This window comes from Callorhinus ursinus, unplaced genomic scaffold (assembly GCF_003265705.2).
Source record: "Callorhinus ursinus isolate GAN/ISIS: 27379988/994484 unplaced genomic scaffold, GSC_fseal_2.0 scaffold76, whole genome shotgun sequence".
Taxonomy (NCBI): domain Eukaryota; kingdom Metazoa; phylum Chordata; class Mammalia; order Carnivora; family Otariidae; genus Callorhinus; species Callorhinus ursinus.
Window position 1 is genome coordinate 379,594 of NW_027397138.1, and position 27,132 is coordinate 406,725.

The 27,132-nt window shown below is 42.3% G+C and overlaps 1 protein-coding gene and 1 pseudogene across 1 annotated transcript in view; one reads left to right on the forward strand and one right to left on the reverse strand.

Moving 5' to 3' along the window:
• MAML2 (mastermind like transcriptional coactivator 2) overlaps nucleotides 1-27,132 on the forward strand; it is a 341,184-nt gene that overhangs the window by 233,881 nt on the left and 80,171 nt on the right. The gene's annotated exons all lie outside the window — the stretch shown is intronic.
• On the reverse strand, nucleotides 12,642-13,733 carry LOC112840284 (large ribosomal subunit protein eL6 pseudogene; annotated as a pseudogene).

Sequence of the window (27,132 nt, forward strand, 5' to 3'; positions counted from 1 at the left end):
GAGCCTAATTCCAATCACATTCCTAGAGTAGTTTTTGTGGCTACTGCCCAGAAAAGAATGCCACAAGCACCACAGACCGTGGCCAAGCTAACCTTTGCCCTAGATGTGTGCCAGGAGAAAACTGCTCAGCCAGCATTCGAGAGCTCTGCACCAAGGAAAGCTTTGAACTCTTGTCCACTTAAGAAGTGTGGGGGGTTAAAAAAAAAAGTGTGGGTTTTTTTTTTAATTGTAGTTGATGAAGAATGGACTTGAGTAGAGTCATGTGTATATTTTACAAAGTTCCTTTTAAACAGGTAATTTGGGGATCGTTGATAAACGGTATTGTGGAACTACTTCCTAATGGCGTGGTTTGTCATTTTGGTTTGGATGAATCTAGGTTCAAATTCCTACTCTGACATTCACTAGCTGTGTGACCTCCAGCAAGTCACTGGACCTCATGAAGCCTGTGTTTTCTCTCCTGTAAATGGGGGTGATAATAATATAGCCTAGGATTTTTTTTTTAGAATAAAATTAAGGGGCACCTGGGTAGCTCAGTTTGTTAAGCGTTCCACTCTTGATTTCAGCTCAAGTCATGATCTCAGGGTGGTGGGATCGAGCCTCGGTCAGGCTCTGTGCTCATCAGGGAGCCTGCTTGAGATTCTCTGTCTTCCTGTGCCTCTGCCTTCCCCGCAACATGCGTGCTCACACACTCTCTCCCCGCTAAAAGAAATCAATAAATATCTTAAAAATGAGATAATTTTGCACCCAGAGTTTAGAATAAAGTTGACAGTTGTTATGATTATCATGGAAAGAGCCATATATGATCTCAGAATGTTTTTAACAAGTATTACTCTTACGTAGGAGATGGAGTAAGTCTCAAGTTCTAACAAAGAGTTTTGAGGAATAAAAGAAAACTATCCTTCATTATTTTATTATCCAGCAGTATAGTGAGTGGGTAGTGATTTACCCTCCCTAAGCCCAGACTTCTGATCATAAAAATGGCAATAATAAATAATGGGATATTAATAAAAGGTAGTGTTTATTATTTACCCTGTAACTGGCATGACTTCTGTCTCTCTTCCTTATGGTATCTCATTTCACCTATAGGAAGGAAATCCCATTGTTCTCATCTTACAGGGGATGCACGTGAGGCACAGAGAGGCTAAGTAACTTTTCCAGAGTCACACAGATAAGAAGTAGCAGAGCTGGGATTCTGATGGTCTGTTGTGCTTTTAGCTCCTGGCTATACAGCTCATAGGTAGAATTTGTTGGGAAATGAATGACCACTTAGAGACGATTGTGAAATTCTCAAAAAGAATATTTTCTTTAATACTGAGCCACATTTACATAATCTACAGGGTAGATGAAGTCCTTTGGGGATAAAGAAAGTTTTTTTTTTTTTAAAGATTTTATTTATTTATTCATGAGAGACACACAGAGAGAGAGAGAGAGAGAGAGAGAGGCAGAGGGAGAAGCAGGCTCCCAAGGAGCAGGGAGCCCAATGCGGGACTCGATCCCAGGACCCTGGGATCATGACCTGAGCCGAAGGCAGACGCTTAACCATCTGAGCCACCCAGGTGCCCGGGGATAAAGAAAGTCTTAAATTCTAACCTTCAGAGTTGTTATAGAAGAGAATCAATATCTGTGTGACTGTTGACCTTCCTGAGGGTGAACATTATGGAGCTAACCAAAGTAAGCCATTTACAACAGGAAATATGTCTCTTTGGTCACCCCGTCAGCCCTTCTTTGGGAGCCTTCCTGCCATCCTCGGTCCTGTTTCCAGCTCCATTTCTCCTGTCTACAACTGTACACCACATTCACGACCTCTTCGTCCTCATCGAAGCTTCCAGAACCCAAGCACACCAGTGGGTGCTGATGGTCAAATCAACATACATCTTTCAACGTCTTAGATAATATTTAACTGTTTCCAGTGCCTGTGACACATGATGCCAAGATAATTTTCCTCTTTTCAAGAAAGCTCTTAAAAAGTGGTGGAAGCAGTAGCAGTGTTTCAAGCCAAAGGCCCCTTCTGTACATGCCAGACATGGCGACCCATTTACGGCTTTATCCTAACTTTGTAGATTGAATCAAATTGTCCCTTCCTGTTCAACAGTTCCAAGAGGGAGGATTCGGAAGTCCTGTGTCTGAGTTGTAAGCAAGCATACCAGAGCTCTATGGTCAAATAAGTGGTGCCCTCTTAAAAGCATTCACCTTTGTGGGGCTGAACTTATGCTAATAAGGGTGCTGTTGTTCAGCACGGTTACAGAATTTTGCTCTGGGGATTGTCTTCAGAGCTTTTAGCACATTGAGTGGATTATTACCAATGCAGTAATATTCATCCTGGCAGGGTGATCTTTGAAAACAGTCAAGATGGGTAATGCTGCTTTGGGTCAAAAACAAGGAATAAGTGATAGGATAGGACTGGATTTCAAATATGGCTTGTGAACTTTCTCTGAAGGCAATAAAGTAAATAAATGAGTTGCTTTCCAAGACGGTAATTTTGAGAAGCAACTTCCATTTGGATTGCATATTTTTTTTAAGATTTTATTTATTTATTTGACAAGAGAGATAGAGAGAGAGCACAAGTAGGCAGAGAGGCAGGCAGAGGGAGAGGGAGAAACAGACTCTCCACTGAGCAGGGAGCCTGACGTGGGGCTTGATCCCAGGACCCTGGGATCATGACCTGAGCCGAAGGCAGCCACTTAACCGACTGAGCCACCCAGGCACCCCTGGATGTGCATATTTTTAAGGTTTTTCTAATTCTTTTTTTTTAAATTTTTTATTATGTTAATCACCATACATTACATCATTAGTTTTTGATGAGGTTTTTCTAATTCTTATTGTCTCATCTAGTATATTGCTAAGTATTCTCAGCTCAGAGAGGGCAGTTTTAACCCCACCGTTTATAGTAGACAGAACAAAAGTGCATTCTTATTTCCAATTAGCAAAATCTGTGTTACTCATGACCGAAGCCACAGGAGGGGAAAGATGGGGAATTAAGCAATTCTTAAGTTTATCAACTAGAGTGTCCTAAATGAAAGCACTGGTCATAAATTTTCTTTTGCTTGACATACTCACTTTGTGTCAAACATAGGAAGACTTATTACGGGATTTTTCTAGTTGGAATTCTTTCACCTTGGAAATGGTGGAAACCTTGGCTTTCTGCTACAAGATGGTAGATTGAATTTGTCGATCAGTTGCTTGTAATTTACCCAGCAGAGTGTGCAAAGATGGCCTTCTCGTCACCCTTCAGAACTCTGCACCCAGACAGATCTGCATGCTCAAAGAATATACTGGGGGGAGTCTGTGCCCCTCTGTCTTAATTGGGTACCCATCTCCATTCTCCAAACGTGAATGGTGCCTGAGAGATGGATGCAGCATAATTGAATTGTTAGAGATCTCTTTATCGTTTCATGCCTGGGCTGGTTTCAAGTAAGCCCTTCTCCAGATACTGAGAGAACAAATGGTATTTGGTATTTCACAAAATGTCTTCAGTGACTCTGTCTTGTTAAGGTTTGGGGCTTGGCAAATGGAAATACCTCCTGGGTATAATTTCCTTTCCTTTCTGATTTAAAGGTTATGGGAGAGGGCAAGAGAGGGATATAATGCATGCAGTTCTGATTTATCTTCAAGTCACTGGATACTTGTTTAAGGTGTGAAAGAGTTATTGGTTCACTAGGGCTTGTGAGAGTTCAATCCAAAAGCTCTAACCTCTTGAACCAAGAAGTGATCTTTGTCAGAGCTGTATAATCAGAAACTTAAAAGTGTGAATTTTTTTTCTAACATTAGATCCATGAAACTCAAGTGGATTCTATATTTGGTTTAGAATTATCCCATCTCTAAAAATTCTGAGAGGGAACACAGCCAGGGAATGGATGGTTTGTTATGACCGAAACATAAATTTGTACATTTCCTCCTTAGTTTAAAGCCAAGCTCCTCAATATATATTAAGAACCTCACCCCACTCTCTCTGCCTAGCCAAGTTTATCCTTCACTACTTTATATATCAACCCTTGGCGTAAATCAGGCAAGTCTCATGTTCTCCCCCCTTCTTCTTTAAGGTAATTTTGGATATATCTGATCTTAAAGATGAACACCCAGTTGAGGGTGAAGGAATCACTGGACTTCTCCTAGACTGACAAATCCTTATAATTGCCCAGTGAAAGTGCCAGAGAAGAGATAGAACCTTGAATCAGCTGGGAATGCCTTTTCTAGTGGGAAAATAATCATGAATTCAATGTTCTGCAACAATATAACACCCAAATCACCCCCTTTGCCAGGGGCCACAGACTGGCTAAATGGTCAGCCAGTTAGACTAATGCCGGGGTTCAGGTTTAGGGGCTAGAACTGGGTCAAAAGAAGTCAGGAGCATGAAGGGCCAAAGACAAGGCCAAGCCAATGTCCTAGACAAGCTGGGACACAAAATCGGTATACTCGAATCCAGGAGTAAAGCCAAAAGATGGTAATAAACTTATGGTCATGGGTCAGATATAAATGACATAAAATCTAAAGTGAAGTTAGGATAGAGACCCAAGAGATGCTAAGTGATCACTGCAAATGACCCTTAACAATTTGGTGATTGCCATTATGACTCACTTTGGCTGGCCTATGCTGGCAAGAAGGATGAGGTCTGATACATACTGAGGATTGTCCGTAGCAGACCAGGAACATTATGTTTGCATTTTCATTTTATCCTTGATATTTCATCATTTATCTTTTTGGTTTAAAAGAAAATAAAAATTTGTTTTTAATATTCCCTAAGACCAGTGCTAGGGCTAAGAGCCCAAATAAATTTCCAGACATAGATGTTAATATGACCTGTACTGAAGAATCTTTTTTGGCAAAATTAGCAGGAGGGGGATTTTGCATGTGTCTTGTTAGTTTCTGTTAGTTGATTTGTTGGCTTTCACCTTAGTAGCAGCTCTGTGCCAACATGCAAACCCCACTTTGAGGGCACTGAGGTCAGAGAGGTTAAATAACTTGCTCAGAACTACAATTAGTAACTGGTCTGAGTTTAAACCCAGTGTTAATAACCACTGTGCTGCCTAAGTTAAGGAACTAGGTAGAAGTGGTTTGGGTTGTGTTAACAGGGCCTTCTCTAGGGTATCTGTTCGAAATTTCATGATTGTCTACGTGCCCAGTTTATTTCTACCTCATAGAAAATGTAAGCCAATTCTGATGCAGGGGGGGATCTTCAAGCAAATTCACTGAAGTTGCCCTGTCTGAATCCACAGATCTTTATGTTTCCCCATCTGCCCAACCAAGAGCCATGAACTAAAGATCTTAGGCTAAATTGAGTACTGCCCCGTTCTGAACTCTACCAATAGTTTTTATTCATTCATTCAAAAAATGTTTGTTGAGGGTTTGCTATATATCAGGCACAGTCCTGGACACTGATACCACTTCTACTCAGAACAAAGACGATATGGTAAGGGAAAAAAATAAAATTAAAACATGTTTTTTAAAAATTAAATAAGCAGAGAGTATTTTCAAATTGAGCTGTTTTCATCGTACTGCAGGCTTGGTTTATTCTTGCTTCTGTTGCTAGGCTGATTTGCTTCCGGGCTTCTTGGTACCTCTGATCCCAGATAAAAATGGAGAATACCCAGGGGAGTGATATGTGACTTTGTTTTTTGAGGAAAAAATTCAAGAGTTTGTTAGCTTTTTTAAATGATAAAGAAAATTCATTCCATTTCTTGTTCTTTAACATGATCCATCAAGATTTAAGAACTGTCCAGGGTCACTGTTAAGAGTTTCCCAGTGGGATAAAACCATAATTCGTGCATACATTCCTATGATGAGAATTTCATGAGCACCTACGATGTGCTAGGAATTAGAGATTAAAAGATCATGTGATGCAAAGATCCCTTTTTGTACCCATCTAAAAGATCGGGAAGGTATGGTCCCAACCCCTCGATGAGCTTTTGATCTGAAGGACATGTCTGTCCCTGATACTAACTGGATTCTTTTTTTTTTTAATTTTTTATTGTTATGTTAATCACCATATATTACATCATTTGTTTTGGTGTACTGTTCCATGATTCATTGTTTGTTCATAACACCCAGTGCTCCACGCAGAATGTGCCCTCCTCAATACCCATCACCAGGCTAACCCATCCCCCCACCCTCCTCCCCTCCAGAAACCTTAGTTTGTTTTTCAGAGTCCATCATCTCTCCTGGTTCGTCTCCCCCTCTGACTTACTCCCCTTCATTCTTCCTCTCCTGCTATCTTCTTTTTCTTTTTTCTTAAAATATGTTGCGTTATTTCTAACTGGATTCTTATTGGGTGCATATACTACCATCTGCTCTGTGTAATAACTGAACCCAAATCACATGGGCTTCTCCCGTAAGTCTACAAGTTCAACTTTGAGTGTTATTTTAACCTTTTACAGAGTAGAGCTCTATTTTGCTGGATATCCCACTTTTGTGTCTGTTTTATTTTGTCATCCTAGTATGTAATAGCTCAGAACACAATAGAATGAATTGGCATAAAGCAACAATTAACTCCTGTATCCCTCAATAAAGAAATCAACACAATAACAAGAAGAACATGTTAGCCTTGGAATCATAATGTGTAGGGTTTAAATCCACACTTAGGGGAATGACTTCTATTATTCTCATTCCAAGGTCTTTGTCAGTATGTTGCATCCATCAACAAGAGCTGTGCATTTAAAGCATTAATGCGAAATTCAGCCTGTTGAATACGAAGTTTCCAACTAGGGAAACAAAGGGGTATGAGGTTAAGAAATAGATTTGATCCCAGGGATGGAAATGCAAGAGGGTTAATGGAAAATCTGACAGATATTTAACTATAATGTGCATTAATGTAGGTGACTCAAACAATCCCCTTTGCACCGGTTCTAATTAGTTCTGCCTTTTCTAATCAGATGTCAGTTGTTATCAGTTTGGTAGAGAGGGGTGGTGATTTCTTTTTGTGAAATCGAAAGGAAGCAACAACCCATTTCTCAGGTACACTAATCAGTAAATTTTCACGTTAATGGTTAATTACAGTCAGGCACAGAAACTGGAGATTCAGAAGGTGTTTATTACAAGGAGTTCTCGATCCGAAACAAAAAACTGCACAAATGTTTAGACTACCAGGATCAGAGAGATGTATTGGGAGTGAATCATCTTACTCTTTTACGATGTGTTTTAAGCAGGGAAGACCAAACTTATACACACTGAGCCTAGGCAGCTCTCTGGATACTAATTAGAGAACTCCGGCTGGATATTTGCATTTCATGCAGTGAAGCTGAACAATAAAGTGGCACTTTATTCTCGAAGCAATAAATTGAGTAGAGCATAATAGAGGGAAGCCAATGACTACTTTCCTGTGCATCCTGCAAAATCAAGTTTCAAGGTCCCCGAGGAAGAAAGAATGGGGGTGGTTGACCTGTTTCCCTTTCTTTCTGCTGCTAATTCCCTCCACGCTGAATCACTGGCATTTTCCACAGTTTGCTTTTCACAGGAGCTTAAGTTCAGCTCCACCTTTAGGAAACATGAACTTCATAAACAGGGAGCTTTTTTGGCCTTTCTTCTTGGTAGTCCACAGGTCTGTGTAGGTGTGCACGTGAGCATGTGGGCTTCATGCTCCGGTCTTGGGCTCCCATTCCTATTCTGTGTCTCCGTGTCTTTGTCCCGTTCCCCCTCCCCTTGGCTGTACCCTCTCCTCTTTCACCCTTTCCCTACAGATCAGTTTTGAACTTGCCTCTTTCCCCTGACCTCCTGGAGACCTGTTCTATGGCAAGCCTTAAGTGGGAGTTGGGGGAGGAGAGGACATTTCGCCACTGATGTTGTTATTGGCCACAAGGATAAAGAGACTTTTCCTGGAAAAGGATCCGTGTTGGGGAGAGCCATGAGGCTAAATGAGCTGGCAGGCCCATCTCTCTATCCCACAGGCCTCTGGCACAAAGGAGTGAATTCTGAATGGACATACCTATGGGCAGAACATATCCTGAAGAGCTTCTAACCATTGTCCCTTCTCATGTCAAGTGCTGGCTAACCTGGCCTGCCTCCTTCCAGTCTTGCCAACCTGCCACTGGAGTAAGCATGCTAAAATAGGAATGTGGTCATGTCTGTCACCTGCCTGAGGCCCATAAATGATCTTCATTTTCTCAGAATAAAATCCAAATCCTTATGTAGCTTATAAAGCCCTACATGACCCGGCTCCTGCCAAGATTTATTGGTTTCCTAGCTTTTTTATTCCTTGACTCCCACCCACTCATTAACTCATCTTTACCTGCCAAGTTCACACACACTCTGCATTCTGGCTCCTGCCATAAAAAGTGTACTCCGATTCTTGAGAAGTACCATGCTTTCCCTCGCCCTCAGGTCTTCAAATATGTTGTTCCTTCTGTCTAGAACATTGTGCCACTCTACTCTGCACAGCTAACCTAACTCTATGTTTCTCAGTCTCAGCTGAGACATTTGATCCACAAGGTTTCCCTGGCTTCCCAATCTGGATTCGCTCCCATCCTATACTCTCTGGCAGCTACCTCTGCTTCCTCTCTATTAGCTGATATCAGCCCTCATCTATCTTTGTTCTTGTGTGTCTTCCTCACCTAGACTGCAGGCTACTTGAAGGCAAGGATTGTGTCCATCTTGTTCACCCTTGTATTTCAACCTCTGACATGGCTACTATGTGGGAGGTACCCAAAACATATTTATTGAACAATGAACAAATGAATTACAACATTGACCCATCATCCATTCTTCTGTTCTGGGCAGTTAAGGACGCCAGCACATCACCCTCTCCTCCCAAGAAGGAAGGCACAGAAGCTACCATTTCCACCTTCCTCCATAACAAATCTGCTCTTAAAACACCATTTGCCCATGGACCTGCACCAACAGTTACAGTTTTCAGGAATAGAAACTAGAGAATTCACTCTCAGCTGCCCCATGGGTTAAACCCGTGGAAGGGGAGTGTGCAGAGGCACTCTTCTTGGAGCCTGGACTGACCTATATCATGGGGAATCATACGGGTAAGAGTCAACTAAGATCATTTTATCAACAATATTCCAAATGATTCTTTTCTTTTATGAAACGTATATGGTACCAGCAGTGACCAAAACCCAACCCCTACCCATAGGTAATGGACAGAAACAAGTGATTATGTAGTGTTAGAAGGTTTCTGATAGAAGTGACCATAGGATATTCGGAGAACGCAAAGATAAAGCGCCTGTAATAGCTTTGGGAACTAGAAAAGGCTTCCTGGGTGAGGCATCCTCTGATGGCCACCCACACCTCCTTCTTGCCTCTGCCCCTGTCTCTGCTGCTCCCTGTGTGCTTGCATTATTGCAAGCCTCCCTCCTTGAGACTCCCTTGTCCCTCCCAGTAATGCGCTGGACCACGTGTCTAAGAAATTCTGTCTTGTTCCATGCTCCATAGGGCCAAGCCCAGTGGCTGGGTTTCCATTTATCTCTGTTGCTTTGGCCAGGCCTTCTCCCTGGAAATGCACCACCACCCCAGATTCAGTCACTCCCCGAGGCTCTCCTTCACTGGACTGGCTCTCTTCCCTTTGAATGTCTTTTGCCCAACGACTCCCTTTTCCCTCCTGGCCGTGGCATCCTGCCCACCTGCTTGGACAATTCCAAGGTGTCTTAGAACCCCAGCCTCTGCCCTAACTGCCCATGTTGCTGTCATCACCCCTTCTCGCACTCTGTAACAAGTAAAGTTTATTTCTTCCTCCTCTAGTGCATACAACAGAGTGCCAGTTCTTTAGGTACCATTCTGATATTGTATGATAATTTTGTTTAGGTATCTGTTTTTGTCCAGTGAACCAGGAATTCCTAGAGTTGGGACTGTGGAATTTCTTTTTCTTCTCTGAACTCACAAAGCATTTTGTATCTCTCATTGCATTCATTGCTTTCTACCTTGAATTATAATTAAGACTATACGTCAACCCCTCCACTAAATTGCAAGCTCCTTAAGACCAGAGTCTGCGTATAATTTATCTTTGTACCTCCAAGGGCTAACAGAGTACCTGAGAGAAAGTTCCAACATAAGGACACAGAAACAGAAGGAGAGGAAGGGAGAACAAAGGAAGGAAGGGAAAGAAGCTTCAGTGAGTGTGTGTTACAGGTTGTATGGTCTTGAAATCAAAGGAAAAGAAATACGGTTGAATAACTTCTGACATCAATCTGAATAGAAAATATACATTATTGAGAATTTGTGCATTGTTTACCTTAATGATCAGATAGCCTTGGTCAAATTATCTGGATTCTCTGAAACTGAGCTGCATTATCTGTACAGTGAGAATTACGACACTATTTTTCAGGATTGTTGAAAAAATTCCATGAAATAACCCATCAGACTTAGGACAAATGTAGGGCCTGCACCTTGTAGGCAATTCATAAGTGTTAGCTTGCTTTCCTTTGCAAACCAAGGACCACCAGAAACAAACCCACCAAAACAATCCGAATTAAATGTTAGTAGACACTTGCAATGGTTGAATTCCAAAACTGAGCTTCCATTTAACTTTGAGTTTCCAGGCAACTAAGGCAAAAAGAAATTATATGGGGGATATAGAGGTTCTTTTTCTTCAGTATAAAAGAGAGCATGCCAGTTCATCAGTGGAGGCAAACTATTTTCCTGGAAATGAATTCAAAGGTACATTTATCACTGGGGGAATTAGGTAACACGATGGACATCTTCCACTGAACATTTTGCAAAGACACCATGACACTGTTTACTTTGAAGTTTTTGTTATTAAGCTGCGTTGTAAAATCCAAGGCCAAAATACTGGATTTTAATTCAGTGAATACTTTTCCCTGGGAAGCTGAGATAATGGGGTACAGATGTCATGTTTTCTGAAGCTCTGTATCAATGGTTTTTGCACTTTGAGTAAGAATACGTCTCTCTTGCCCTCCCCCTTTCAAGGTTTCTCTGTGACACCTCCCTGGAACTTAGATTCCTTCAGGATGGGCTTCAAACCTGGGTTCTGGCTTATCCCAAGGTAGAGTTTAGACTCTATGGGAATGCATAATTAAAATTCCCGTTAGACTGCCTCACTCAAATCTCAATGTCTCAGATGAGGCTCTGGCAAACCCAAGCATTGTGTTAAGTAGATGAGACCTATGGAATGTCTACCTCCGAGTCAGCTTTCAAGGAGAGCATTTTGAAAATTCTTTTAAGCTATAATCTTATCCCTCCGTATAGAACAAAGCTGTAAACTTCAGATGTGACCCCTCTGCTCACCAGACCAAGCTCATTAAAAATCACCGTGAAAACTTTCAGCAGTTGGTATAGTTATTTTTCAATCAACAAATATTTAAGCACTTCCCGTACACAGAAAACCATGCCAACTGCTCTAAGAAAGGTACTGAAAGGGGTGTGCCATGTGGTGGGGGCTGCAGGGGAATGAGAAATAGAAGGCAAGGTTTCTGGACCCAGACTCGTTGCCAAGTATTTTACCTCTAGTAATGAGACTTTGTTTACCCCCTTTGTTACAATTTTATTCTATAGTCCTTGAATTTTATGACTTTAAAATGCAATTACTGTCCTCATCTTTAAATTTGTTCTTTTTATCACAGTAACAGGCAAATAATTTAAAAAGACAAGTCATGCTAAAAGGCAAAAGCTATTCCTTGGCACCCCCTTCCCTCAGCCCTCACCCCGGAGGAATTCACTTTCACCATTTTGAGTTTCTTCTGGTAGTTACTGTCGGATCGCTAAATTCACGCATGCCTCAGATCTCTTTATTCGTCCTTTTAAGCAGTATCTATTACATCTTATACAGTAGGTGAAGATTTTAGTCTTTCTTTGTCTTCCCCTTTGCCACCACAAGGTTATGTCAAAAATTTGCCTAAGTCCATATCAGTGTCTTCAGAACTATGAAGACATAAGTAATGTTTACAGCTAAGACAAGCCAGAGTACTATAAGCGTAATTCCTCTGAAGAAGCTCCGTGTCTAACTTTCTTTTCACTCGTGAAGTTTCCTTGAATCTCTGGATATGTCTTCTCATACCGTCCAACAGCTCTGTGAAACATCTGTCAATTTTCCACCTGTAATTCCTGTCAGATAATCTGTTTGTTGTTTCTTTTCCTGGATGCATCTCCGCAGGAGCCCTCTCTCTCCAGCTACTGTCCTGACAGAGTTCTCTAGGCCCATGGATACTGCTGTGACCCTAGGACTTCCTGCCTCCACACTGGGAGTGCCTTCATTTCTTTCCTTTATCAGACTCCCTGTTTCTGGGTCCCATGTGTGGCTCTGTTTGCTTATTTAATCTCTCATTTTGGTGGATTGTGTCTGCTGATAGCTTCCCGACAAAAGATATATGAAAGGTAAAATGTTGAATCCCTCAGAGACATCATAACTCATTTGAGACAATAAGAAAAAGCTCAGAGCATCAAGAAAGAACATTGTTGAACATTGATAATGTCTTCCTAGGTACATTTGGGGCTACAGAGTGTGCAGAGAAGGGATGAGAAATGAAGCTTCATTTATTGAGCACCTACTATGGCTAATTGGTTTTTCCATGACATTCCTAAGAAATAGTCATAATTTTCTAGTAATTGGCCTAAATCACACAGCTATCAGGCAGCAGAACTGGAATTCAGATCATGTTTGCTTCTAGCCGTGCTCCGCACACTGTGTCTCTCAGCCAAAAAGCATAAATGTACAATCCTTGCCCTCAAGGAGTTTGTTCACCCGTCTTTAATCCAAATCAGACATTTGCTGCTTTCTCGCCCCCTATGCTACCCTCTTACTGTGTGTGTGTGTGTAATTTAATCCTGGTTAATGCAATATCTATTTTCCTAGTTTCATGTACATGAAGTTTTATTATAATATTTTTCTGTGAAATTCTGGAACAGAGCTATTTCCAAAGAAGATTTCAGTTCTTTTTTTTATTATTTAATTAAGTTCTTTGTAAGAAATTTAGAACACCAATTCGTGAGGGTAGACTCCATTTGTGAGAGAAAACACAGAGTGGAGGTAGCCCTGAGGCTGAGGAACAGCTTTGATTTTTGGCCGAATTTGCGAGTCCACAGCTTCCTGATCAACCTTGCGCTGCTTTGTTATCTCGTATTTCTCTTTCTCGGTGTCGAAGATCTCACCCTCCTGGTGTCTGGGCTTCTGCAGCTTCTTCTTCTTGAAGTAAGCATCAGTGAGATGTTTGGGGATTTTCACACTGCTGATATCAATCTTGGTAGAAGTAGCAATGATGAAATTCTGGTGTGTTCTATGCAGAGGAACTCGATTAGCAAGCCACTGCTCAGTTGCTTCAGGAAAACGACCCTCTTGCCTTTGTGGCGCCCGGTGAGGATGATCAAAATGGTCCCGGGGGTGATACTAGCTCGCAGCTTTCCCACGTGCTGACTGAGAGGTTTGTTGCCGTGGCTCAACAGCTTTCGAGGCACATCTTCAGTAGGGTAATACCTAGGCATTTTGCGAAGTTTAACCACTCGGGTACCACTGTTCTTGTCACCACCAACTGGTTTTGTGACAGTAGCAAGAACTTTCTCCTTTTTCTTTTCAACCCTGGACTTGCTGCCGTCAGTGCCTCTAGCTTAGCCGAATACTTCCTCTTGTACATGACCTTTCCAGAATACGTGGCCGATCGGGAATATCTGCCAATTCCTCTGACAAGGACAGGGTTTCGGCTGCAGTGGGGCTTCCCCTTCTTTGGCGTGTTAGTCTTGGGGTTACCCTTAGCCTTGCCACCGGCATCAGCCTTCTTAGCTTCAGGTTTCTTCTCCTTAGTATCTGGCTTCTCAGCCTTTTCGCCCGCCATCTTGCAAGATGGGAAAGAGAACTCAAGATTTCAGTTCTTGATCCCATTCTATTTATTAGGGATTGGCAGGTACAGTCTGATCTGGTTACCGCTGAAAATGTGTTCATGGTTTTGCCCTTTTCCCTGGTGGATTTTGGGTTCTATGCCATTCGGTTCATTTGCTGACATTTACCACATTTAGCTCCTGCCTCAGCAACATCCAGGATTATTGGTGGGGAATGACTCCTGGCTGTGGCCTGTAGTAGCAGGCTTGTCCAAGCTCTCTTCCCCCTGGAAATCTGTATTGGTATCTCTCTCTGAAACAGAACAGTAAGTACAAGGGGTAAAAACATAGGAAGGGATTTAAAAATGAATGAAAGAGAATAGAATCATTGTTTTTTTTATAGATCAGTTACTGACCAATGTGCAAACAAACAAATAAGATCGACGTATTTCATTCACGTCAGCGCAGTTGAAGCCCCTTGACGGTTTTTCTCACCGAGGGGCCTTGACACTTGACACAGCTCTCCGTAAGCGAGGGGCACCGACGGCAGGGTCAGCGGCCAGACCCCAGCACGGGGACCGTCCCCACTGCCTTCTCTGGCACCACCACTGCTCCCAGAAGCAGAAACACAGAACCCTTTCCTCCAGTTAGAGATCAGAAGCAGCTAACCGTCCTCTGAGCAGGCTCTACTTTTGAGTCCTGGGTTCTAAAAGTTCGTTTTTAGTTTGGTTGTTTGGCACTCTTGGTGCACTTTGTCCATAGGAACAAATTACAGAAAGTTTATCATGTCCCAGGCTGGCCTATTCAAAGTCTATTTGACTCCTCTGGTCATCGAGCTGTTAGAGTACTGACCACAATTTCTCAAACACTGCATTTCAGAAAGAAAAGTTGTTCAGCGTACACTGATTGAATTGAACCAGGCATAGGGGTAGAATCAGGAATACAGTCTATTTAGTGAAACAAGAGAATCCCTGTGCAAGAGACAAATGGGAGTCCCACGTGTGCACAGGGCACTTTGCTCTGAAAACCACAGAGAAGGAACAGACTTCCACCTTGGCCTGGCTCCGGGTTCTGAATGGGAAGACGAGGAGCATTTCTGGCTGGACCTTCAAGGCAAGGGAAGCTGGCCTTCAGACCAACGGAAGAGGGAAAGTGAGATTAGCAGAACATCACCAGCGAAGGGCCACAGAGCTCTTCCTTTCTAGTGGTTGTTTATAGATATTTATAGATCGGGGGCTACCTGAATGCCTATCAGTGTCTGTGCCTACCCACACCAGTTTTCTTGACTGAAGTTTGTTGACCTGATTTATCAAGATAAAAAGGTTTGAGCCATCAGTTCTATTTCCAAAATCTATACAGAGCGCCAGGCAGTAAAGACCTTGACACCAAGGCAGCCAGGCCCAAGGGCCTTACCAAGCTGTGCTCTGGATACCGCACCAGCCTTGGGAGGCAGGACTTGGTAGCCGAGGCTGTGTTTTGCATATGTGAATAGAGTCCACAAAACGATTTGCTCCTTTTACTACTATTACAGCCATGGTGATTCCTAAAATAAGATTTGACCCATGTGTGTGATGAAATTGAAACTGTCTACATAGTCAAAGCCAGAGAGAGAAAGCCAGAGGGTCAGAAAGATGGGATAAAAAGTAGGAAAGAGTGGTCTCAAGGGAGAAATGGAAGGAAATTTGGGCCAAAAAAAAATGCATTTCTGACCATCTCTGCTGTGTAAAGATACTTTATAAGGCAATTTAAACTCTGACAAATTGCCTATTTCTGTTTGCAACTACAGATGAAGCCAACCATTCTCACAAACTTGTCCATTTGTTTTTCCTGCTCATGTTTCATTCAATTTTTTGGGAGGGATGGCTATTGTAAAATTCTTTCACATTTCTCTGAACACTTGAAATGGGGTCAAATCTAAATGAATGTGAATTCAGCATGGATCCCAAGGCCCAAAGGTCAGGCTCCACTTGGACGGTTTTGATGTGTAAAGTGCTGCCAACATTCATTTTTGTAGAGCAGCAAGAGAACCGAGCCGTGTGCTGGTGAAGATTGACATAGACCTCATTTTCCCCATCCTCAGAGACAAGAAGTTTCTAGTAACCTGTGGGTCTGAGTGATTTGGGGAATATTGGAGACCCCTCATCGGTCCACTTCGGGTGCACACATTCCCCAAAGAAGCCAGAAGCACATGGGTGAGAACCTCGCCAGGCTGTTCCTTGGGAGTCTGAGGGCAGCCCTAACTTCCATGGGAATGGGATTCTCTGCCAAATTCAGATGCCGGAGGCTTCCCTCAGGGACCACAGCCCATCTTAAATGGAGGAAGTTGCTGTGAGAAGTTAAGCAGGAAGTTCTGGAGGGCTATGTTCCCCTCCACCCTTGTGTGTGCGTGTGTCAGTGAAAAGAGGTAAGCCCTCCGTCACTGTTTGCATTATATACTCACGGAGTTTAAAATTTCAGGGAGAGAAAATAGTAAACAGAAAAGGAGAGGGGGCTTGTTTATCTCTCCAAAGCTAACATTCCTACTCACGTATACGTTACAAGATGCATACCATTCATACCTCCAGGTTTGACACATTTGTCTTTCTCTCCTAAATGTCTCTGAGACTCCTCTTGGATGGTAATTCAGATGACTGTGAGGGTCACACCTCTCAGCAGTCGAGTCAGAACAACTTTCAGTGCTAATTCTTTTTTTTTTTTTAAGATTTTATTTATTTACTTGAGAGAGAGAGAGAGCAGGGTCAGAGGGAGAAGCAGACTCCCCGCTGAGCAGGGAGTCTGATGTGAGACTCGATCCCGGGACTCCAGGATCATGACCTGAGCCGAAGGCAGTCGCCCAACCAACTGAGCCACCCAGGCGCCTGCTAATTCCTTTAAAATGAAGAATTTCTTCACCTCCTCCTTGCCTTGGGGTAGGAAAGAGGAGAATTTATTCACAGATTGGCCCTAACAGGGGAGATAAGGGACCCCCCCACAAAGCAGGGCTGATGAGGTTCACTTCAGTAGCCAAGTTTAGGGGAGCATGAGAATATTGCACCGCAAGGCCCAGCCGCTCAGACATACTGGCATGTAATCAACATGAAAGGTACTATCGGAAGTGAGCATTAAGAGTAAAAACATTTTTCACATCGACCATTGCAGCAGATGACACACTGAACTGTATCTTCCTAGCCACAAACCTCACCAGGTTTTCCAGTAACCTGAAAAGACAAAGAAAAAGAGAACTTGGGGAAACTCCTACTCATCAGTCAGGTTTCCCCTTAAACGTCACTTCCTTTAGAAAGCCGGTCAGACAGATCTACCCCCACCTGACTTCCCCTCGCTCAGGTCTTTTTGCTCTTTATGTTGTGCCTTCCAGAATTATCTGTCTTCTTACTAGACAGTCTTCACCTCTCAACCCCCAATAGCCAGCACACTCCCCAGCCCTTTGTAGGCACCTAAATATGTGCTCGATGATTGATGGAGTACTGAGGAGTCTGAGTTAGGTCTTGGAGGACACAAAAATGAAGATAGAATCTCCGCCCTGTCTGGAAGGAAGACAGGTAATAAGATACCACACAATTTGGCAAACTTGGTAACACCTGTAAGAAGAGTTTCTCTCAAGGAGAACAAAGGGAAGGTTGAACTTTTGAGCACCCTAGTGATAAAACAGGACAACTCTATTAGCTACTTCTGGGACTCATTAACTTTACTAACAAGAAATAGTGAGTCGAATCCTCTTTCCTTACATTTCAAGTTTGCTGTAGGGAGAGCATGATATCAATAATATTAGGCAATGGATTTCATTTGGGGAATATTCTCTTAGAAAACATGGAATATTATCAATACCTTCCCTGGGAAATCGATCAGCTTTATGGTATCTAACATTATATTTCTAAACTGCAGAACCGAAAGCTAAAACATAATTGGCTTTGTAGGAAGGGTTTAAAGAGTGAATAAAGAATCATGCTTAAGTTTCTGCTTGCTCACTTCTGTTCTTCTGCCAATTAGCTCCCTTTTTTCAGAGGAACAATCAAAATAGGTTCCGCCTGCTCGCCAGCCTCCGGTGCTCCGTGCAACACTGTTTACCCAGCAGTGTTGGTGTGCGTGGCAAAACCGACAACAGAAAGGAAGGGAAGGCTCTTCCCCGAGGGTTTGCTGGTTCGATCAGAACACCCTTGACGAAGAACACTTGCAGTCTCAGTCAGAGAAACCTAACGTTTATTCCAGTGTCAAAAATGACTTGAAATCTTTTTCATATTGGGATGTTTGCGAGGACTCCTCCTGTCCCTCTCCCAGTGTCCAGTGGAGTGTCCAGTGGGCCCTCTGTGCTTAACAACAACAGCAACAACAAAAGTTAGAACCCCAGTGCTGTTGCAAAGTTGAATGACTGCAGAAGGCCTTGAAACCACCATCATCATCTGCACAAAAAGTGAACAGACTCCACACTGACCTCTCCAAGGGTAGAGTCTGTTGAAGAGGTCAATCTTTGGGGACCATTTGCCTTGGTTGTTTTTCTGATTTGGTTTGTTTTTAGAGAGAAATTATATTTTTTTAAATGTCGGCTCTAACTCTCACGTGACCAAACTGCAAACAAGAGCATGGTAAACAGAACACAACATTTCAGCTGTTTCTTGTGACTTTGATGCAGACAGCACGTACTTTCCTTCACACAGGGGTATAGTATGAGAATATGAGTTTATCCAAGGCCACGGGGCTTTGATGCCATTGAGTATGCAGGGTGGCTGCCTGCAAGCCAGGTAACTACTGTGCCTCATTTCCCCCAAATCACAATGAAATGGATGATCAGACCAGATGTGTGGCCCCCAGACTTTCAACTTTCAAGACCATATTTATAATAGGGTTGCTGACACGGATCTGCTATATTTCATTTTCCTGTGTAAGGATGTTAAAAATGAAAAATCACCATCATTTCATGGAAAAAAAACATTTTAGCATTAAAAAAACTGAGAATATAATTGCAGAGTAAGTGATCATCCTTTAAAGTAAGTGAATAAATTTTAGCTGTTTGATGAACTCAGTGCATGATCCTTATTTTTTGGTCCCATTGGCAAATAAAAAATTCCTTGGTAGTGGATATGTGTCCCTGGAACACCACCAGACCAGATGATCTGCATGGCTCCTTCCATCTGCGCCACTTCAAGTGTAATACTGAAACATACAAATAAGTAAAATGCCAACTAGAGACATAGCCCCTTCTCCTTTGCTAGGGTGAAGGTGTTAATGTTTTCCAGCACCCAGCTAATGAGAATGTGCGAGGCACTGCCAACCACATCATCCCACTTCCACCCAAGATAGTAGATCTGCTTCACTCCATTAAATTGTCATTGTTTTCAGCTGCAGTGACTCTACTAATTAGGAATGAATCTAGCAATAAGGAAATCAAATAAAAAGAAATGGAGAAGATGCCAAAGGTGCCAGAGAATATAAAAGCAAGACAAAAGCTTTTTTTGCAAGGCTAAATTGAGGATTTTGCCCAAAACACAAACGTAAAGGAAAGGATTTATAGCACAAAGAATGTAATACAATTCGGTTAAATTATTCAGTCTTATTACAGTATTAATGCTGCAGCCAGGTTTCATTGTATAAATTAGATATACAGTCTATTCCCTAAGATAGTACTTGGTTCCATAATAGTTTTTAAAGTCCTCCAAAATTGGAAATATAAATATGGAAACTCATAGTGGTCAATATTTTGAGCCAGCCCTAAGAGAAAAGTGTTTGGATTGAGGTCTAAGAGCACTTAACTGAAACAGAGCCACCAAGAAACAAGTTTAGTCTTGGAGGCACGTGTGAGGAGGTGACAAATGGAGTTTATCATGTTGGGAGGATTGTGGATTTGCCTTCTTGTTTCCTTTGGCAGTGCAAGGCAAGAGGCCAGCTTGGGCATCCATTGCTTTAAATGCACAGTCATATTGGCATGAGATGGCTGGTTCTGTTCATGGTCCTGTTTTTAGAATGAGATGGGTCCTTTAGAAAATGGTCCTTTCTTCAAGAGATATCTCTTTCCAATTAAGGAGACTCTCCCCACGCCCTTCCTTTTTTTCCTGGCTGTATACCACCCTGACTGAGGAGGAGGCAAAGAGCAAAGATAGCTTTATTTCAACTATGTAAATGTTCAGATTTAGGTTCAGTATTTCAGAGGTGGTATGAATCTTTGAGATGTTTCTAATAAAAACATTACTCCCTTTTTACATATGTGAGAGAAATTCAATGGCTTTTCCAGGTTCATCCAGATCAATGCTGGACCCCAATAATCAATTGCATCTCCCCATGAATATATGGAATTGAAATATGAGCAAGCTTACATGGATAATTCTATGTAAGAAGCATGCAAAGGTCCATCGACCTATATGCCCTCAAGATATACCCTGAAGCAAGGTTTTAACTATACAGAAATGTGGCCTAACTTATAACAAGATCTTTAATCAGCAGGTGGGCTAGGCAAGATCACTGCAAATTGGAAATGGTGAATGCCGGAGAGGAATCAGAGGAATTCTGTAGCTACTTGAAATTTTAATATTATATATCCAGAATATATATATATGTATATATATATATATATTCTGAATATATATAAACATATGTCAGAATTAAAACTATATCCTCTATATTTCGTAAATATATATCAGTAATAAATGCATCCCTGTGTCTCCCCCAAATCTTACACTTCACCTAATGTGGTTTTCTTTACTTTAAATGCAATATACATTTTGAGGATTTGTGGTGTATTTGGTTCAACAGCCTAGGTAAATGAGAGGAGGATTCCTCCCTAAGGGTCTGCTGATGCAATTAGAGAAAGCTGCCTGGAGGGGAGAGTTTCTACGCTGTGACTGGTCCAGTTGTCTGCCCATGAAGACAACCAATCTTCAGAATGGCCAGTGGTGATATGTCATGTTGACCTCTTTTAATCTCTCTGTATATTAGCCACGTGCAGGACAGACTGGGGTGGAAAGAGAAAATGGGCCCTTCAGGGTAATACAGATGAGGTCTGGTAACTGGGAAATTGAAGAATGTACCCAAATGTCCCTGTTTTTCTCACCCCATCCGTACAAATGAGGTTACATAAGATCGAAACTAGAATCTCATAGGCTACAACCTTCCCACCCTACCTTCTCACCTGAGACATCTAATCTTGTAGGAAGTTACTTCTAGTCTTCACCTACACCCCAGTTGTTTGTGAGTCCAAAAGGAGTGTTTTGTATGCTTCTCTTGAATCAGTAGGAGCGACTGCACTAAACCAGCTGCTGCCACTTGAAGCGACACTTTAGACCCCTTCTCCCCAGCCTCCACTGCCTGGAGCGACACATGTCCATGGCTGTGGCTCCCAAAGCAATTCCAAGTCGGCTGCAGCATCTCTTCTCTTCCCACACGGCTCCTTCCTTCCCCGGGTCACACCAAGCAGGAGAGCTGGCTCAGGACACTTCCAGAAACTGGTGGTCATCTTGGCAATACCCCTTGTCCTCCAGTTCTATTGCCGAATCACTGTGTTTATACCAGACTCTACATTTCTTCATGAAGCATATGTTTTTCCTCAGGAACTTCCAGTGTGTCTCGGCAGCTTGGTTTCCATCAGACTGTTCTACCATTCTGAGTAACTGAACATAAGTTAGGGAGAGAGTTCAAACTTCTACCCACCTTAGTCACCGAGGAGGCCCCTTAATCTCCCTGTGAAAGCTTCATGCTCACCTGTTTCTTCCTGGCAGGTGTATTAAAGTCTCAGCCACATAAGAGATGCTGAAGTAACAACAAATTAATCACTGAAGACAGAAGTGAACAACAGACAGCAGTCAAAGACTATTGCAGTCAGTGTCCCTGAGGCTGAATGAGATTTATCTGTTGTCTGCACTGAATATATGGCTGTGTAGTATCCTGTGCTTGCAAAATAAATTTGAAAATCTGAATTAATCAAGAACCACTGATCTAAGCAATATGATTTCCCTCTCTTTGTAGTGTGCTTATATCTTCTGTCGTTACAGCATTATTTATCTGGAATTTTCTTTGCTTGTTTCAATTAAAAATAGAATTATTTCAAATAGGTAGTCACTTTAGAAAGAAAGAAAGGGGAAGGAAGGAAAATGAGAAGAATAGAAAGAAGGAAAAAAGACAGAGGAGAGTGGAGAGAAAGAAGGAAAGGAAAGGAGGAAGGAAGGAAGGAAAGAGAGAAAAAGTAAGTTAAATCTCCTTTTAGATTTATAGTTCTCAAGCTGAGGTGCACATTTTTATAAATGTCCAGGCCTGGGGCACCTGGGTGGCTCGGTCAGTTAAGTGTCGGACTCTTGATTTCAGCTCAGGTCATGATCTCAGGATCATGAGATCCAGCCCCTCATCAGGCTCTGCTCTCAGTGGGGAGTCTGGTTGAGATTCTCTCTCGCCCTCTGCCCCCCCCCCCCACGCTCTTTCTCTCTCTCCAAAAATATAAAATAAGATAAAAATGCCCAGGCCCATCCTGGACCAGTTAAGTCAGAATCTGTTCAGGTTAGGCCTGGGCATCTCCTCTCTCTCTCTCTGTATATACATACATACATATATACATGTATGCGTACATATATGTGTGTCTGTGTGTGTCTGTGTATTTTTAAAACCTACCCCAGGAGTTTCTGTTTTGCATCAGAGTTGGGACTTGCTGTTCTAGGGGAGGTACCAACCAAGTACCAGGAGAGGGGAAGTTCCTTCACTTGCTTTACCTCCATCTTTGCAAAGTTAGGCTTTCTTATGTAATATTGAAGAGCATCAACCCAGGCCAGTTATTGCAGTAGAGAAAGTGACTGGGAAAGCATTATCTTCTTTCGAATGGCTGTGTAAATATTCTCGTAAAAACAGCTAATGAACTTGAGAATAAAATGTTTCCTAAGTGAAGTGATATATGCATTATCATTGTGACTCAGGCTACTTAGATAATTAAGAAGTTACACTTTTGTTGACATTTAACTACATCGAGAAGAAAACTTGTTGGACCAGAAATGTCAGTGGGTGAGAGGTTTAAAAAAAAAACCGACTCTGGCAGGTATTTTTTTTTTTCATAAAACGGTATCTTTTCTGTGAGAGAGTTTTCCATTTATTTGGCCCTATTTATAAGCATGTTTGATTCCGTCATCACCCTCAGGCCAACAAAGCAGGAAAAAAATTGTTAGAATTCTGTACAGAGGTCAGTAAGACCTTAAATCAGCAACTTGAAACCACAAGCTTGCAAAATATGACATTTGAAGTTGTTCTTTGGGAATGTATAAGTAATATGGGTTTGAAATGAAAACTAAAGACAGGTAGTCATGGATATGCTTTTTCGTGTCTCTGTTCCAACATTCGTACTAACATGAAACACCATATTCAAAGAATTCAGTAGACCCCAATAAATAATCATTTCCTTTCCTTTCTTGGATTCTCATAAAATATCTTTGAGGCAATTTTAGATTCTAAACCTATTTACCAATGACAGGTTTAAAAAGATGGTTTATTTTTTTTTAACTTTTTATTTATTTATTTATTTATTTAAAAGATTTTATTTATTTATTTGAGAGGGAGAGAATGAGAGATAGCACGAGAGGGAAGAGGGTCAGAGGGAGAAGCAGACTCCCTGCTGAGCAGGGAGCCTGATGTGGGACTTGATCCCGGATCCCGCGACTCCAGGATCATGACCTGAGCTGAAGGCAGTTGCTTAACCAACTGAGGCACCCAGGCGCCCAAAAAGATGGTTTAAAAACAAAATCCAAATGGGATATAATTTGCGAGAGAGAGGTGTTTCATTTGTTGGATCCTGACTTGTCCTGCATAGAGTGAGGGGATCATGTGACAACTTTGGATTCTTAAAGGGTTGTTGTTGACATAATAGACTTGCTTTCTGAAATAGAAACATTACTGTTATAGGACTGAGCTGTTGGCTGCAAAGAAACACATTTGCTTGGATAGAAATGGCCCCTTGTCATTTATTTAAATGCGTGTTCTGTTGTGTGGATAAAGGCATTTTGTAAGATAGTCCGTGTCTTGAAGGGTTGTATTTAAAATGGTGTCAGGCTATACTGGACAGATGAGCATTGATACCGAAGATGCTATGGCCAAGGGAAAAAAAATATACACAAATGGCAATTTAGCAGCAGAAGAAAGAGTTCTGAAGAGCAAGGCCAGTACACCTGTTTAGGAAGGCAGGTTAGTTTGCGGTATGCTGCAAGGAACTCTGGGAAGTCTGGCCATGTGTTCTGTCATGTCTCTTCCCCACTCAGAGCCCTCCACTGGTTTCCCATCTCACTAGGGGTAAAAGCCAACATCCGCCCAAGGTGCTCCAGGATCCAACTAGGAGTGCAGGAGAGCACACACATGCGTGCGTACCGCCCGCTTCTGCTCGCCCTAGCTTCCATGCCTAGCTTGGTTTCTTCATCCTCCAGCCCCACCTGCCTTCCCAGAACACACCACGTTCCTGCCCAGTTCAGAGTCTGTGCTTTTGATCCCTTCTACACTTCTCTATCTTCCTTACCAGGTTTATTTGTCTCTACATTTTTTGTCGTCTTTGGACACATTGTTTGATTACATCTGTCCACCCTCACAAGAATTTAAGCACCACAAAAATAGAGGCTTTTTCAGTTTTGTTCACTGGTTGAGGTCTCAGCACCTCAGATAGTGTCTGGCACTTAGTAAATGCTCAGTCAGTATTTTTGGAACAAATGAAGGGCTTTTCATCCTACCTTTTATCTCATAGAATCCATTCCTAGAGGTCTGGTCCCAGCGATTCAGTGGAATGTGGTCTCACTTTAGGTCAACTTTGACTCAAGGAAACATCATTAGATCCATCGCCAATAAAGAGAATGTGGAAAGTGTCTAAAGTCAGGTGGTTCGGGGCTAAGTATTGCATGTTTTGTCCAGTCCATCTACCACATCGTCTTCTCCCGCCTTCCCCTTCTCCTTCCCCACCCTTCCCTTCACCAGGAGCCATAGCATAACTATGTTACTCAGTGACTGCAAAGCAGGGGCAGGGGACCCTTTGGGACTGAAGAATTGATCCTCTCCTCCTTCAGGACATGCTGTCCTTCCCTTGATGAAGACGGGACTCTGCGTTGTGCCCTCGGAAGGGCAGTTTGTGCTGGTCCCAGTGAGTCATTCACATGACTACACTGTTTACACATTTGTCACCATTAGTGAGACGATCCTGCAGCCTGGGCGTCCTATCTGCAAGGTCCAGGCAGTGCTAGAAGAGCAGAGTAAGATATCCCCTGCTCCCTTTGGGGTTGATTCCTGATGAAGAACTGCTGGTTTTGTTAGTTAAATTGCACAGCTCCCTGGGAGGGAGGGACAAAGTGATTACTAGTTGCATTTGCCTTTGAGGGGGTTCTTAATTTTCTTTTGGAAAAGGTTGAGGAGGGAGAGGGGAGGAAGCCTAGGAGGGTCAAGACCAGTTGAACCAACTTGTGTTGTGCCCGGGGCCAAGCACCAAAGCAGGTAGAGTGCTGGGAGACCACCATATCCCAACAGCACCCGCTGTGTCCCGGGCGCCTCCCAATGCAAGGCAGCACAGAGAGTGACCAACCGTACCAGCTTTGCAGTCACACAGCCCATGGTTCACATCCTGGCTTTTCTCACCCCAATCCCTAGCTGTGTGTATGTCATCAAAGTACTGTGCCTAAACTCGTTATCTAAAATGAAAGTAATACCTACCACACAGGATGACTCTAAGGATTAAGTGAAATCATTTATGTTAAGCAATTACCACAGTTCCTGGCACATAAAGGTTCACAAGAAAAGACCACTCTCCATAACCAGACAGGACCCGGATCATCCTTTAAGGATGTTAGATTTATGGAATGAATCATAATTCTTCTTGCTAGAATGTCTGTATTGTCATCCCAGAGAACTTTGGGAAACAAACAGCTTAGTTAAGGTTCTTTATCTTCTTTCGTGTGTGTGTGTCTGTGTGTGTGTGTGTGTGAGAGAGGGAGAGAGAGAGAGAGAGAAACAGAGACAGAGAAAGAGACAAAGGGACAGAGAGAGACAGTGCTGTATACCAGCGTGACACAAGAGAGGACTAGTAAGACCAAACCTGAGTCGCTCACAAGAGCTAATATCAGTTATTAACTTGGGCGTGTTAGAAGAAACTCTGTTTCTTTATCTTGACTTTGGAATAAATACTTAATAAAACTAGGGCAATTTTCTTAGTAACTTTTCCTAGGTCTTCTTTTAAAAACATATGGAGAAGCATTTTTAAATCTGTCCTACACATATTCGGAACATTTTCAAAATTAAAAAAAAAAATCAGTTTTGTGCAGATACTTTAGGTTCTGGAAATAAGCTATTTCCTGTCCACTTCAACACAAAAACATTCCTTCTAGCTTTTTAAGTATATGGTGCCTTGTTGAGAGGGTGGCTGCCTGGTTTAGGGCATGAATTCTAATCATTTCTAAATTTTCAACTTTTATTCTACTCTTGAGAATTCAAGCAAAATGACAAACAGTGATGGAATTTATAAAATGAGAAACTCCTAGATGAAAAGTGGAAAACTGTGAGTTGTTTCCAAGATTATAGTAACAATAATAATTAAAACCAATTAAAGATTTTATCAGAGCCAGGCACTGTTCCAAGCCCTCTGCATTGTTCATTCATTTAATCCTCACAATTTTTCTGGAAAGATACTGTTATCCTCCACATTTTACCACACACTGAGGCTCATGACGGTCAGTTAACTTGCACAAGATCATGCGGTTAGAAAGCTTATTCCACACTCTGAATATACTGCCTTCTACAAATATAGCAAATATTATTCATGGAAAAGGAAAGTGATGCTTCGAGAGGTCTAGAGGTTTGCCCAAGGTAGTAGCTCATAAGGGCAGAGAAAGGACTCGAACTGAGGAAAGTCTAAGTCCACAGCTTGAATACTTCATAAATACAGTTTACAACTATTTTTCAACATTCAGACAAACCATCAGAATCCTTTACATAGGGGCACCTGGGTGGCTCAGTCGGTTGACCACCTAACTTCAGCTCAGGTCATGACCTCAGGGTCTTGGGATCTAGCCCCACTTCTCTCCTCGCCCCTCCCCCTGCTTGTGTGTGAGCTCTCTCTCTCTCTCCGTCTCTCTCTCAAATAAAATCTTAAAAAAAAAAAACCACAATCCTTTACATAAACATTTCCTCAAACATCCCTTCTCATAGAATTTGAAAGGACATTAGAAGTTCTCTTGTCTAAACAGTCACCCAAGTACACATCATTTTCTGGGGTAGACGTGACCAGTGGTAACCCAGCTTCTGCTTCCATCATCCATTCTCCAGGAACACAGATGGCCCTGCTGGGTGGGAGTTTTCTTACATAGTGAGCTGCTGTGCTTGACCTAATTTCATGTTTCCACCTGGTGCGATACCCTGGTACTAACCTGGCATTACATGAACCACGTATCTTTAGGAAAATAATGTTACCAGGTGCCTTACAGTGGTGTCCCAATAATGAGCCTTGGAGCCCTT